Below are 14,359 nucleotides of genomic sequence, written 5' to 3'. Positions count from 1 at the left end.
CAAAATTAATCCAAATTCATGTGGCTATAATTTAAAAGCAGAAGATTAACTCTATATATTAGGGACTTCGTGTTTTCTGCCTATGACATCATTCCCTTTTTGGACATTTTTTCCTTTAAATCCTACATAATTGCCCCTCCCAGTCAATTCCTTGGCCAGTTTAAATTTGTGAAGTAACGATTGTGCTTTTAATTAGCTTTTGCATTTGTAAAAAAAAAAAAAAATTCAAGTGACCTCTTCTGACTTCGGTGTATAATATGTTGTGAAAATACAGGAATTATTTTGCCTAGGGTTGCCCAACCGTTTGTTCTCCATTTTATATGCACTGTGGTAGCCAATGTTTTGACCTCAAACAGTGAGCTTTAGGAAAGGCCTGCTTTTCAGTTTGGGGCTAAACTCTTTTATTTGTTCTGCAAACTTAGAAAGTTCCTTGTTTCAAATTGGAAGGCCTAACAAAATTACACATTTGACTTTTATAGCTGAGCTTACACATTTTCTTATATGAAATCAGATTTTTAGTTAAATCATTGTTGTAAGCAATGGAATTGAAGAGTCTTTAAAAATCTGCTGAGGACTGGGAATACGGTTCTCACCTCCATACGTGCTTGAGGGTCTGGGTCCAATCCTCAGTACTAGAAAGAAAAAAAAATAATAATTGGGAAAAGATGGAATGATTATCTTACAGTGATTGGGCAGACTGCATTTTTCCCCTCCCAAATTTTCTGAGATTACATGATCTTATTTTGTTAACGAGAGCTAAAAGCTAAAACACAATGATAGCAATTTAGCAAAATAGAAAGACTAGCCTATTTGATACTTCTTCCTAAAAATATTACCGAGATGATCTTGCACTGACCTGGAAAAATCATACTGGTTTTTGTATGTATATTTACAATTTTACCATTATGTAATCTATACTAGACAATAGCTCTTGATATGTTTATGTTACAAGTATAAATACAGATTCTTACATAGTTCATTCCTTTTCGTTGCTAATGATTATTCTGTGGTACGGATGGCACCACAGTTGGTTCAACCATTCACTTGTTGCCGGTTTTTTTGTTTTGTTTTGTTTTTTGTTTTTCTGCATGTGTGTGCATGCTCGTAGAGGCCAGAGGTGTCTTCCTCTGTTCTTCCCCACCCCCCACCCCCCCACACCCTTTTTTTTTTTTTTTTTAACATAGGTTCAGTCACTTATTCAGCAAGCCTAGCTGGCCAGCAAGCCCCAGGCATCCTCCTGTCTCCATTTGCTGGGGAGAACTGAGGTTGAAGGAGCAGCAACACACTTGACTTTCACATGGATGCTGGGGAACCAAACTCGGGATTCTCATGCTTGCTAAGCAAGCACTTTAGGGACTGAGCCACATCCTGAAATACAATTTTAGCCTTTATTTTTCTCCGACGTGAGGTTCCCTTATCTCTTGAGGAGAGGGGGGAAAATGGTGTTGCTTTCCTGCCCATGTGACATTCCACCAAATAAACAGAATTCCTGAGTGCTTTGGAAGTCCAAACCAGTTCTGTGCAGGTGCACCAAAATGGACTAGAGAAAACCAGTCTAAAAGCACTGGGTAATAGAGGCGGCGAAGTTAATAGGAAAGAGGTTGGATGAGTCTGCAGTTTTACTTCACAATTAATTGCTCCAGTTTTAGGGAACTCGTGGAAGCAGTAACTTGATGAAATCTGGAAGATTAGCAGCAGGAATGGGTGACTAAATAGCAATGGAGAGTAAATGTGAAAAAAGTTTGACATTGCAAATGATGATTTGACATTGGAAGGCATTTCTGATACTGTGTAGTTTATGAGATTTCCGTGTGTGTGTGTGTGTGTGTGTGTGTGTGTGTGTGTGTGTGTGTGTGTATGTATGTGTGTCTGGGTGTGGTGAGGCATGCCTTTAATCCCAGCACTGGGAGGCTGAGCCTGGCAGATCTCTGAGTGGAAGCCCAGCCTGGTCTATAAAGAGAGGCCAGCTAGAACAGTGAGACCATGTTTCAAAAGTGAGAGGGGGAGATTTATATGCAGAAATGTATTTAGGGCCTAAGTCCTCCACTAAGTAAAATGTAAGGATTGGGGCCCGACATCTTTGTTTTTCCACTATGAGGTGTTTCTTAGTTTCACTGTCTTTATAGAGTATCATCACCAGTGAAAAAGTATTCCTCCCCTTGGGCCAAGGTAGCCCGTCAGCCCCTTGGGGTACTACACAGTTTTTTCTATTCCTTTATCTTTACTTACAGATTATTCCCATTATCTGGGGTATTCCTTGGTAAACTGGAAACCACCCTGCAGTTAAAGGATAGTGTCTCTATTGTGTCTTCTCCACAAGGATGCTGAAGTGGGTGAGGCCCTGTCCAAGCAAACACAATGCTGAGGTCCCTGATAGGTGTTTACTGAATGAGTGTCTTGAGATTAAGAAGGAAATTAAACCACTTTACTTCTCACAGATCCGAGTTCCTTCTGAGGTTGTGTACTCAGTATTAAGCTTCAATGCAAGTTTCCAAATACTGGATAGAATAGAGATAGCCTTGTATGGACTTTATTAATACAAACTTAACCTCCACAGTGTGTTATGTTTATTGATAAGGCCTATGGTTCTCTTTCAGTAGGAGCTGGCAGAGATAGTTGTACTAAATGGGAAAATTGGTTCTACATACACCACAAGTGGTTTAACACTACATTACAGGATCTTCATTCAGCTTCTCTGTCTTGGTCATATGCCCTTTTGAGTGCAGCAGATGCTGGAAGTTTCAGGGTTCTGTACTGGGAAACTCTCCTCCCAAGGGCATTGCGAGTTGAATGAGATAACCTTACATAATCGGTTTGAAAGTAGTGTTAAAACTAGATGGTATGTGAGTGTAAAGCAATACGACGCAAATTTTACCTGAGTAGATTGTCCAATTACAGAGACCTGGGATTAGGTTTTCACCTTCCCTGTTATTAGCTGTCTTGACCTTGGGCACTTAAAGTTTCCTTATGTTTAAATCCAGCCCATGGGTATTATTAAAGTAGATCATGAGTTTACAGTGTTTAGTACACACTTTATAAACTTTTTTTTAGACAGAGGCCAAGGCTAGCCTTGAACATAGTCATCCTCCTGTCTACCTCCTAAGTGCCGGCATTGCAGGCATATGCCACCACACCAGCAGATATTCTACTAATTATACTGACATGTGCTTCCATTGTATATGCTGAACTTCTAGGGAGACTTGCGATGTCCAACAAAAGTGACTGATGCCCCTTTTTGCACGAAAGGTTTGTGTTACAGTGAATGGACTAGAATTTGAAATGAGTCTATCATTAAAAAATAGAGCCAAAAAACATTTGTGGCTTTATTTTTTTGAGACTAGCTGTGCTGTTACTTAGGTTGCTTTCAAACCCCAGGTCTAAGGCTTGTCAGTCAGCCTCAGCCTCCCAAGTCGCTGGACTGCAGGCTCAAGTACAACCACATGAGGTTCTAACAGACTAAACTTACTAGTAGGAGCTGAGAAATATCAACCTAATCTCCACCCCACCCCCCCACCCCCCGCTTTAATCTTAGGTATAGTTTAGTGGATTTTTATATTTAAAACTTTCCAATGTTTGTGATCATTAATGTGTAGAATTGATTTTCAGGAAACAACTTTCCCACTTCTAACATTTTAGTTTTACATTGCAATACAAGGAACAGTATGGAAATGATCCCAAGTAAGAATTTTTTAATTCTTTAGTAAATCACAAGGATTAGTGGTTTTGCAACGGAAAGCATCAGTAAATAAAAATAATAGTTGAAATATAGCTTTTGCAAGATTATATTTTTCTTTAATCGTGACAAAAAATACTCATTACTTTAAGGAAAATAGTTTACTAAGAAATAATTGAATATTTACATTAATGTCAGTTCATTGTAGACTAACTGGTATGTAGTAAGTGTATGTTCATGCATTTTTGTGTGTTGATAAATAATATGTGATCAATAAGAATGCTTTCCATTTAATTTCTGAACAGTATTTAAAGTTTCACTGTTTTCTTTTTCTTGTGGTGGGTGGGGAGTGTGTTTTAATACAAGATTTATTTGTGTAACAGCCCTGGCTGTCCTAGGACTTGCTCTGCAGTCCAGGCTGGCCTTGAACTCAGAGATCCACCTGCCTTTGCTGGAATTAAAGATACACACCACCACATATGACACCTGATCTCGCCTTTTATCTTGAGGACAGGGTTCCAAGTAAGTTGTCCAGACTGACCTTGAATATGCTCCATATATAGGGAAACCTTGAACTTGTTAGATTCCTATCTCATCCTCCCAAGTAGGTGACATTAACAGGCTACTAGATCCAGCTAATTTTTTTTTTAGTTTGATCTAAATTTAAACATTGAAATAATTCTTTCATCTTAAAATTGTGTGAATATCTTATATGAAAATGCTTTGACTTACTCAAATAACAAAGTTGTTTGTTTAGTTGTATATTTACTCTCTCCTAGGCTTAGATATGTAAGTACAGACATTTTCTTTTTTAAGAAATAGAAGTAAAGGGCTGAGTGGTTGCATAACATGTACAAAGCCCTGGTTTGATTTCCAGCACCATATAGAGTGGGCATGGTGGCACATGCCTATAATCAGGAAGTGGGAGCAAGATCAGCAATTCAAGGTCATCCTCAGCTGATGGTCAAGGTCAATTTGGAGTGCATGAGATTCTGTCTCAAGTATATATGTAAATGTGTGTTTGTGTGTGTGTATGTTTGTTTTGTGTGTAAATCCTGATGTCCAAGGAAATTTCTGTCATGACAAAGTGATATTGAAGTGTGGAAGGGAGGCACATTTTTATGGTAAACATAACTGATTCAATTTGTCTAAAGACTTAAATGTAAATAAGATAATTTAAATATTATAAACCCAGAAAGAATACTTCCACGTTATGAAAGGAAAAAAATAGACATATGAAACTACATAGAAATAATTTTGTAGCAGAAATGATTGAAAGAAAACACTTGAAATACATAAAACAGATGAAGTAATAAAATCTTACAAATTTTAAAAAGTCCACCTGATAAGACCATATATAGCACAGCATATGGCCAGAAGTTCACAGAAGAAAGCTTAACATTTAACTAACATGAAAACTAATCTTACTAGTAATTGATACATTAACAGAAAAATAGTATGTCTCTGACTAGTAAAAATTAAATGGTAAACTAGCATTTAATACATACTAGTAGGGATGTATGGGGAAAGACTGTCTCATAAGTGTTAGTAGAGAAATGAATTCTTTGTTGGTTTTGTTTTCATTAGTAAGCAAACTGTATTAGTTGGTATTAAAAATGCATGTATTCTCCCATTAGTCTCCATGAAATCTTTTCCTTGAAAATAAAATCACCAGTAAGCAAACAAGAACATGTTTGTATGGATGTTGATTGCTACATTGTTGACAGTGTCAAAATCCTGGGAATAGAGGAGTACCTAGTAGTATAAATATTATGCAAATTACAGCACAGTCATATTCTGAAATGTTGTAAAGTCATTCAGTAGTAGGAGTTGAATCTCTCCTGGTAACTTGGAAGGATTTCTAAATATATCCTGAGAGGATTTCCAACATGTACCGTAAGTAATAAAAGCAAAATATAGGGAAATGTATATAATAAAAGATTCTGTTTTTATAAAATGATATGTGAGAATTATGTGTTGTGTGTCTTGTCAACACTAGAAAGGAGCTAATAAGTAGAAAAAGAGAGGGCAAAGAGGTAGAGAGTATCCACAAGAAGATATGCATACATGTCTGCACATGTCTGTATGTACAGTGAATTATGGAAAAGGATGATAATCATGTTTAGTGGCTGCCTCAGAATGGCTAGATAAACATTCCATTATGTTGTTTCCACTTTTGACAATCAGCACAGTGTTTCCGTAAGTAGTGAAACACAAAGCTATTTACATTTTTCAAAAGAAACAAAAGGCCAAGTATGCTAAAGAAAAATTAAGGAGATGAAAAATAATTTCTGAGGTGACTAGACATGGCAGTTACTTGAAATTTTTGTCTTAGGTATTGGAGAAGGAAGTGAATAAATTATCCTTGTAACTCCATAAATTCTTAATTTTATTTGTGGTAACCATTGGATACCTAATAAGAAATTATCATATAAATGTATCCCAAAAAAGATAGCTATTAGCAGATAAGGGTCAAATTGACATGTTCTTTTGGTATTGGTATTAAATGCTCCAAAGTGTTTTATGCCGTGGAAATTTAAAGCATATTGCACAAGTGTAGTCTCTGTCACCTGACTTAATCATGTGACATAATCACTGTAAGGACTTGTAGTCCACCAGATTCAAGATTAACTTTTTTTCCCCTGGTTTTCCAAGACAGGGTTTCTGTATGTAACAGTCCTGGCTGTCCTGGAACTCTGTGGACCAGGCTGGCCTTGAACTCACTGAGAGCTGCCTGCCTCTGCCTCCGAAGTGCTGGGTCTAAAAACATGCACCACCACCACCACCAGGCGATTTTAACTTTGTCTTTAAGAAAACTTCAAATAAAGCAAAGTTTGGGGGGTTTGGTCAGAAGCCTACATCAGTGGTTGGAGTGTGTACTGCTTCTGCAGAGACCTTTTGTTCAGTTCCCAGCACCGGTGTTGGGTGGCTTATGACTGCCTATAACTCCAGGTCTGGTGACTCTGAACCTGTCACCAGCCCTGCCATACACAGGCACATTCTCCCATACAGACACATAAATGAAAAGGAAATTTTAAATCTTTAAAAAGCAAAGTTTAAACTGTTTGCAGTTCATTAATACTCGATTTTATTTGCTGATTTATTCTATTTTTAGACAGTATAGATGTGTAACCCAAGCTAATCTCAGACTTGAGTCCCTGTTGTAGCAACCAAATGCTGGAGTTAAAGATGCATGCCACTGCACACAGCTTGATTTCAATTTTCTTCTAAGAATTAAAAGTTGATACATTGTTTAAAACCATTATAGGAAATGGCAGATGGTTTAGAGTTGAGTTTGTCTTATATCTCATGCTGCTTTTTAGTGTGTGTGTGTGTGTGTGTGTGTGTGTGTGTGTGTGGTCTGTATCATAAACTGTACAAAAATCCGAATTAAATTAAATGGGTAATACATGTACAAGCATGGTGAAAATCACATATTAAGACCTTTCTGTTGTCTTCCGTCCCCATGTATTTGTCCATAAATGGTAGTACCTTTGAATAGTATTCTGAGCCTCCCTCTTTTCACTTAACAGTGTTATCCAGGGGACTTTTCACACTGATCCAGTAAAGCTGCCTTTTAAATGCTGGTTGAGTATTTAATTACTTTGATGAATCATCACTGTCATATGGAACATTGCTGGGAGATTGTTCCTGATCCAGGCCCTTTTTGGATCCGTCTACCTCCGCCTCTTCAGCAGATCCTACCAGCATGTGCCACCACAAGTAGCAAGGCCTTTTTCTTAATACTTTAATTGTAATGACTCATGGAAGCCTCCCAGCAACCTTCTAAGGTGATGCTTATTTTTATCCCCATTTACCAAATGAGGAAAATTATGCATGTGATGGTCAAATATTCAATCATATAACTAAAGCTGATAAGTGGTACAACTCGGGATTTGAACTCAGAAGTATCTTCCCAGATCTTACGGTTTTAATGATAGTAAGCATACAAGTTATTTAGTCTTTAAATTTTTTACAAAGTGTTCGTGTGTGTGTGTGTGTGTGTGTGTGTGTGTGTGTGTGTGTGTGAGAAAGAGAGAGAGAGACTGAGAGAGAGAGATGGAGGGTGGTTTGTGGAAGTCAGGACAACTTTATGGAGTTCTTTCCTTCCACATTTATGTAGAATCTGGGAATCACCCCCCAGGTCACTAGGTTTACAAGGCCTGAGTCATCTCGCTGGCCCCTAGTCTCCACATTAATGGACATCCCAATCTTTGCGTAAGAAAGTGGTATAATAAATAGTAAGACATTTTGTGCACATAGAGTAAATTCCTAGAAATGGAGTAGCTGCATGATAGCTATCACCATATTGCTCTCCAATTTGGGATGCACAGAAGTTCAACTTTGTCCACGGTGACTTGCTTCAATCTGCCATTTAGCTTGAGTATTTAGAAGACTGGATTGCTGAATGATTTTGACTTTCCTGAACTATGTGTGATCTACCATTGTGATAGCACACGTTTAGTCATATAGAACTAGTATAATTTGAAAATAAGACATTTGGGCTTATGACTTTTAAATAACATTAAGTATTCTGGTTACAACTTAAAATGTTTCTTATTTGATTTATATTAGAGTTTCACTATTTTAAATTGGATTTTATATTACCCAAAGAGTAAAAAACTATAGTTCATTAATTAATAACTGAAAGGTGCTGATTTTATGTGTCAAAAGAATTATGTAAGATGTTTCAGTTACATTCAGTAAATAGCTGAGCATGATAGCTTGTGTTTTGAGCAGCCCTTGAGTACCAGCTTTAGGTAATACAATGAACCAGTGAGGGACTTCATTCACATTAATTACAAACTCCATAATTTTTTTGAAATGTAACACATTTTAAGAGTCTAAGAAGCAGGTAGGCTGATTGACACCAAAGTCTTTGATGTGATCCAAAGCAGAAACTCTCTCTTCTTTTTTTTGGGGGGGGGGTGGTGTTTGTTGTGGGTTTTTTTTTTTTGTTTTGTTTTGTTTTTTTCCCAAGACAGGGCTTCTCTTTGTTGCTCTTCCTGTTCTGGAACTCGCTTCATAGACCAGGCTGGCCTGCTTCTGCCTCCTGAGTGCTGGGATTAAAGGCGTGCACCACCACCTCAGCCAGAGCAGAAATTTAAAGCTAGGAACCTGCTCAGGTCTCAGCCAGTACACCTAAGGGATTGAATGTACGTTTACAGAACAACCTACTATTGTTCATTGATGTGTGTTTGTGTTTGTTTTAAACATGATCTCATCCTTCCCAAGACATTGTACTGGGAATATGAAGGGTTGAAGAAACAGCCAGAAATAGAGATAATTAGGCTGTGGTTAAAGGTTACAGTCAAGACTGCCTTAAGTAAGAGCAGCACAAAGCAACAAGAAGTAGTTCTCACTCTGTCTCCACCTTTTAGAACCACTGAACTAACTGTACCAACATTATATCCAAAGTATTAGAACATAGACTGGGTCTTAACATAAAACCTTCAGCCTCATTGAGAACAGGGTAGAATCTTCCTAAGTCCTCATCCAAGATATTATTATTTTTGTTTTTTGAAAAAGGGTTTCTCTGTGTCATCCTGGCTGTCCTGGAACTCCCTCTGTAGACCAGGCTGGCCTTGAACTCACAGACATCCTCCTGCCTCTGCCTCCCAAGTACTGGGATTAAAGGCATACGCCTCGATGCCCAGTTTGGGTTGATTAGTATCTGGTGCAGGGATGGATTGAAGGATTCTGGCGGTGACTTCTTGTTGTCTGTACTTATCCTTTTAGTCTGCTGCCACTTGTTGAAGAGACGGTGTCTCTCTACTGAATTTCTACTTTTGTCGAAAGTTCATTTTTCCATCTAAGTGTACATAGCCTTTTTGAATTGAGTGTAAATTTTTAAATAATACTAGCCCAAATATTAGACTTTAGACTCTGTGCATTTATTATAAAATTATTTGTGTTCTGTCTAATAGTTTAAACCACTAAAATTACTAATAAAAAATATAACATTTAAATTTTTAATAAGTTAATATACTTAATAAGAGGGACGTTTCTAATATTTTAAGATGTTTAGTAGTACTTTTATTTCAGAAGTTCATTCTGCGATAATATTTGGCTTGAGCTTTGGCCTCAGGGAAGTGCTAATTTTAAAATCTTGGGCATTGGGCCAAGCTGTATTCAGTCCATTTCTAAGGACTATCAGTTTTCACTCAGTGAATAGGAGTTCCTCTTTCACTCATGCCCAGTCAAGACTGTAACTAAATAATGCTCGATGTTTGGTCCTGTGTGAGCAGCTGGGCTGCTTCCCGACAAGAGCAGGTCCCCCTGTGTTCCTGGCAGTTACAGTCCAGGAGTAAAGGCGGGTATTGATTGACCAGCTTAGTTTTGCTGTTTGGTTTCCCTTTACACTTTTTAAATTACTCTGTGTGTGGGTGAATGCATGTCCCAGCGAGCATATGGATGTTAGAGAACTCATGGGAGTCGATTTTCTCCTTCCGCCGTGCCAATGCCAGGGACTGAACTCGGGTTGTCAGGTTTGGAGGCAGAAGCCCTTACCCTCTGAGCCATCTCACTGCCCTGCTTCTTAGTTTCTTGAGATGGGATCTCACTATATATAGCCCAGGCTAGCATTAAACTTGAGCTCCTCCTGCCTCATTTTCCTAATTCAGGAATTAAGGAAGCCTGCTACCACACCTTGATTTGTTTCACAGACTTACAATTACAGTAATGATTAATTAAGTGCTACATAATAGCAATTTCGAAGACTAAGCACATGCCATATTAATTCCTTAGCAAACCACACCATTTAAAACCTCTATGAATGACCAAGTCTTTCTCCACCCACAGTCAACTTAATACACTGTAGCTGTTACTAATTGAAATATAATTGGGCAAACCATTAGAAATGCGGATTTCTTGTCCATTGAATTGAAAAATATCTGTGGACTTTTTGCCATGGTTGTGTATTTCAATTTAGGTTATAGAGGTTCTTTTATCCATATTGGACACTGTGCTGGTTAGTTTTAACTGTCAACTTGACACAACCTAAAATCAATGGGACTATGGTTCTCCCTAATGAGCATTTATCTAGATCAGCTTGGCAGTAGGCATGACTGGGAGGTGGTCTTTATTGTTAATTAAAGTAGACAACTGTGGGCTGCACCATCCCTAAGACAGAGGTTCTGAATTTGTCTTACAGACTAGAGAAAGCTAGGTAAGTATAGGCTAGCCAGCCACATGTGTGACACGCCCCCCTCGACTGCGAATGTAGTTTGTTGAGTTGCTTGAGTTTCCGCCTTGGTGTCTCCTCAGTGACGATGGAATTGTAAGCCTAATAAGCCCTTTCCTCCCGAAGATGCCTTTGTCTCAGCAACAGAAATGAAACCTCTCTAAGGGCTTACCTGCATATTACTAAATTGCTTCTTTTTAATGATTATGGGTTGTTCTTTTGACCATTAATCCAGAACCTCATTCCTTTACCTTCTAAGGTAGCTCTTCAAATGATTTGCTGCATTAAATTTCCATTGTCCTAAAATACTACATAATACTTTTAAGTTGTGCATAATTTAATCCCATGTGGCTGTATTTTCAATATGCAGAAAGAAAAGGAATTTATGACCATTTCTAGAAATGCTTTAAAAATGGTCGTGGGCAAAGCTAACAACTAAGCCTTAACCCATCTAACTGGAAAAACTGAAATTCTGTCCCCAGTTTTTGTCATCATTTTCAGGAATGCTTTTGTTTTGATAGAAGGCTGAAGTAGGTGTGTGTGTGTGTGTGTGTGTGTGTGTGTGTAGAGCCCTGGATCCCCCTGCTTTTGTTTTGATAGAAGGCTGAAGTAGGTGTGTGTGTGTGTGTGTGTGTGTGTGTGTGTGTGTGTGTGTGTGTGTAGAGCCTTGGATCCCCCTGCCTCTGCCTCCCAAGTGCTGGGATTAAAGGTATGTGTCACCATGGCCACTTACCATATACTATTTCTGATAGATCTGCTGAGCAAATAAAAATAGATGAATAAGAAAGTACTTCACAAAATGACTAGCTTGCAGTAGTATTTTACATTAGCAATCACCAAAGTAAAGTTTTTAACTGGAATTCTATCTATTCTATAACTTTGAGCAAGCATAAAAAATATTAAACAGGTTAGGGTGCTTTTCTTTATGCAGGAAAATTGCAGATGAAAATAAGGAGATGTAGGGTCAGGCTAGGTGGTACGTGCCTATAGTCCCAGCACTCAGGAGGCAGAGACAGTGGGATTATGAATTTGAAACTAAGATGGGCTGTAGACACAATGAGACCCTGTCTTTAAAGTAACTCAATAAATAAGAAATGGAGCAGTGGAAACCTACCTACCTACCTGTCCTGATTTGATTGTTACATACTGCATACATTTATTGACTTGTCACACTGTATGCCTTTTGATACATACAATTAAAAAAAAGTAAAAGAAACTAAGTATTTGGTTGAAATTTCTGGATTTTTTTTCTTTATAAACGAAATAACAAAAAAGTCCTGTGCTTTCTGAAGATAGTTTTTAATGAATTAATGTGTTCTTTTTCAAACGATACACTAAATAACACTTCAGTGTCAGTGAAGTGAGTCAGATTTGTATGTGAATTGCCTTGGAACATTAGCATTACCTGTTATGTCACTTTCCTGTCTCCAGCCCAGACTATGGTAGTAAAAAGAATTGGGTCTGGAAAGAGACATTCCTAGGTGCGGCGCACTAACCAGTTTGGAGTGCGTGTGATCAGACAGAGGACGAAAGCAGCCTCTGGTGTTCCTTGTCCCCGCGGTGTTCTGCAGTGCTGTGGGCGAGAGACTGATGACTCACTGGTCAGATGGCTGCCTCCACTGCCTTCTGGATGGTTCCTTTTCTGTAGCACAGATTTTTTTTTTTTTTGTCTTTTTCATTTTTCACAAAAATGGTGGGGACTATAATTTATGATTAAGGGTATCTTAGTTGTAAATTGTATTTGCTTTTTATCCTTAGAGTAGGAGCCCAGTGGCTAAATATAAATTTTAATGTAATCATTGAGTTGGTTTTTTGTGAATGTGGCTGAGAATACCCCATTTTCTCCATGGCTCTCGTGCTGGAGCTCTGATAACCCAGGGACTCCAGCCTGCTTAGCAAGCGCAGAATCCTGTGACGTCCCCAGCACTGCTGTTCCTCCCCTTCCTTTCTGTAGAATTGAGAACAGCAGGGATAATAACTGTAGAAGGAAGGAGTTTCATGCAGCATTAAATCATAGTATATTTGCACCTTCTTCTGTAAAGACGTGGGATAACATTAACTTAATATAGTATGACTTTTAAGCTGTTTAACATTTTACAATTGTTTTTATTTTTAATTGTTTATATATGTGTGTCTGTGTGTGGTTCTGTGCACATGTATGCAGGTGCCCAAGATGCATATGTTGTTCAGAAGGCCAGAGGCTTTGGATCCCCTGGAACTGGAGTTACGGGGGTTATGAGTCACCTCACATGGTTGCTGGGCCCAGAAATAGACGCCACTCCAAGAGCAGACTGCTCTCCTAACTGCTCAGCCGCTTCTCTAGGCTGTGTTTGATATAGACCATAAATATTTAAAGTGTAAAAAACTTTCACTGCCGGGAAGTGGTGCAGCACACTTTTAATCCCAGCACCTGAGAGTCAGAGGAGATGAATGTCTGTGAGTTCAAGGCCAGCCTGGCCTACACAGTGAGTTCCAGGACAGCCAGGGCTGCACAACTGTCTCAAAATACATATATTTCTCAGATGAAAGCACAGCTGGACATCTGCTGACAAGTTGTCTAGAGGTGAATTTGTAGAGTTGTCAGTTGGGCTTTTGATTCGCTTACGATCCTGTTAGGTTGGTTGGTGGGTGGTTAGTTTTGTTTATTTTTCAAGACAGGGTTTCTCTGTGTAGCCCTGGCTGTCCTGGAACTCACTGTGTAGACCAAGCTGACTTTGAACTCACAGAGATCCACCTGCCTCTGGAGCTCTGGAATTAAAAACGTGCACCACTGCCCACTGTCTTCTTATCTTAATGTTATTCCTTCTAATGCCTGTTATATGCCTGAAATGTTTTTTTAAAAAAAAAAAAAGTAGTAGTTTAAAAGTATAGGTCACCAAAATTCCCATGGTGGCTATACTTATCCAGCTGACTGAGAAACCCACAAGACAGCTGACTAATGAACAAATCCATTTATTTCCTTCCATTAATCATTGTTCATATAGTTGAAAGACTCAGACTATAAAAGCTACTACTGTCTGGCCTCATGAAGTCTGCGCCCCTGAGAATTGAGCCGTCTACAGGAAATCACTACTGTGCAGTCTGATGTCTTTCTAGTATCAGCCTCTCCTGTAAGCCTTGCTTCACACGGCTTGGCTTTGCATTCTTCTAAAATCAGCCTCTGCTTCTAGAACTTGCACATCTCCTAATTTTAACTGGCTGGCCAGCCCATGTCTCACCATGCCAGAAGACGATTAAAGGATCATAAAAGGAAGAGTGGGTATTAGGCCATATTTTCTTCCTGTAATACAGCAGCTGGCACATCATTGGTGCTTAAAATTCCATTTTGTTTAGTAAATAAAATTATGATAAATTACACAGTATAATTTTAAAAAAAGACTAGTCAGGTAATTATGTTTTGCTCAAATAATAAAAAGGTAAGAATACATTTAGGGGGTCTGGAAAGCTGGTTCTAAGGATAAAAGCACTTGTTGCTATTGCAGAAGGCCTAGGTTAGGTTTCCA

At 38.5% G+C, this 14,359-nt stretch overlaps 1 protein-coding gene across 4 annotated transcripts in view; it reads left to right on the top strand.

Moving 5' to 3' along the window:
- Atp6v1a (ATPase H+ transporting V1 subunit A) overlaps positions 1-14,359 on the top strand; it is a 52,573-nt gene that overhangs the window by 1,413 nt on the left and 36,801 nt on the right. The window lies entirely within an intron of this gene.

The sequence above is a fragment of the Peromyscus maniculatus genome, chromosome 12 (assembly GCF_049852395.1).
Source record: "Peromyscus maniculatus bairdii isolate BWxNUB_F1_BW_parent chromosome 12, HU_Pman_BW_mat_3.1, whole genome shotgun sequence".
Classification (NCBI taxonomy): domain Eukaryota; kingdom Metazoa; phylum Chordata; class Mammalia; order Rodentia; family Cricetidae; genus Peromyscus; species Peromyscus maniculatus.
This window is presented reverse-complemented; position numbering and strand designations above follow the sequence as displayed.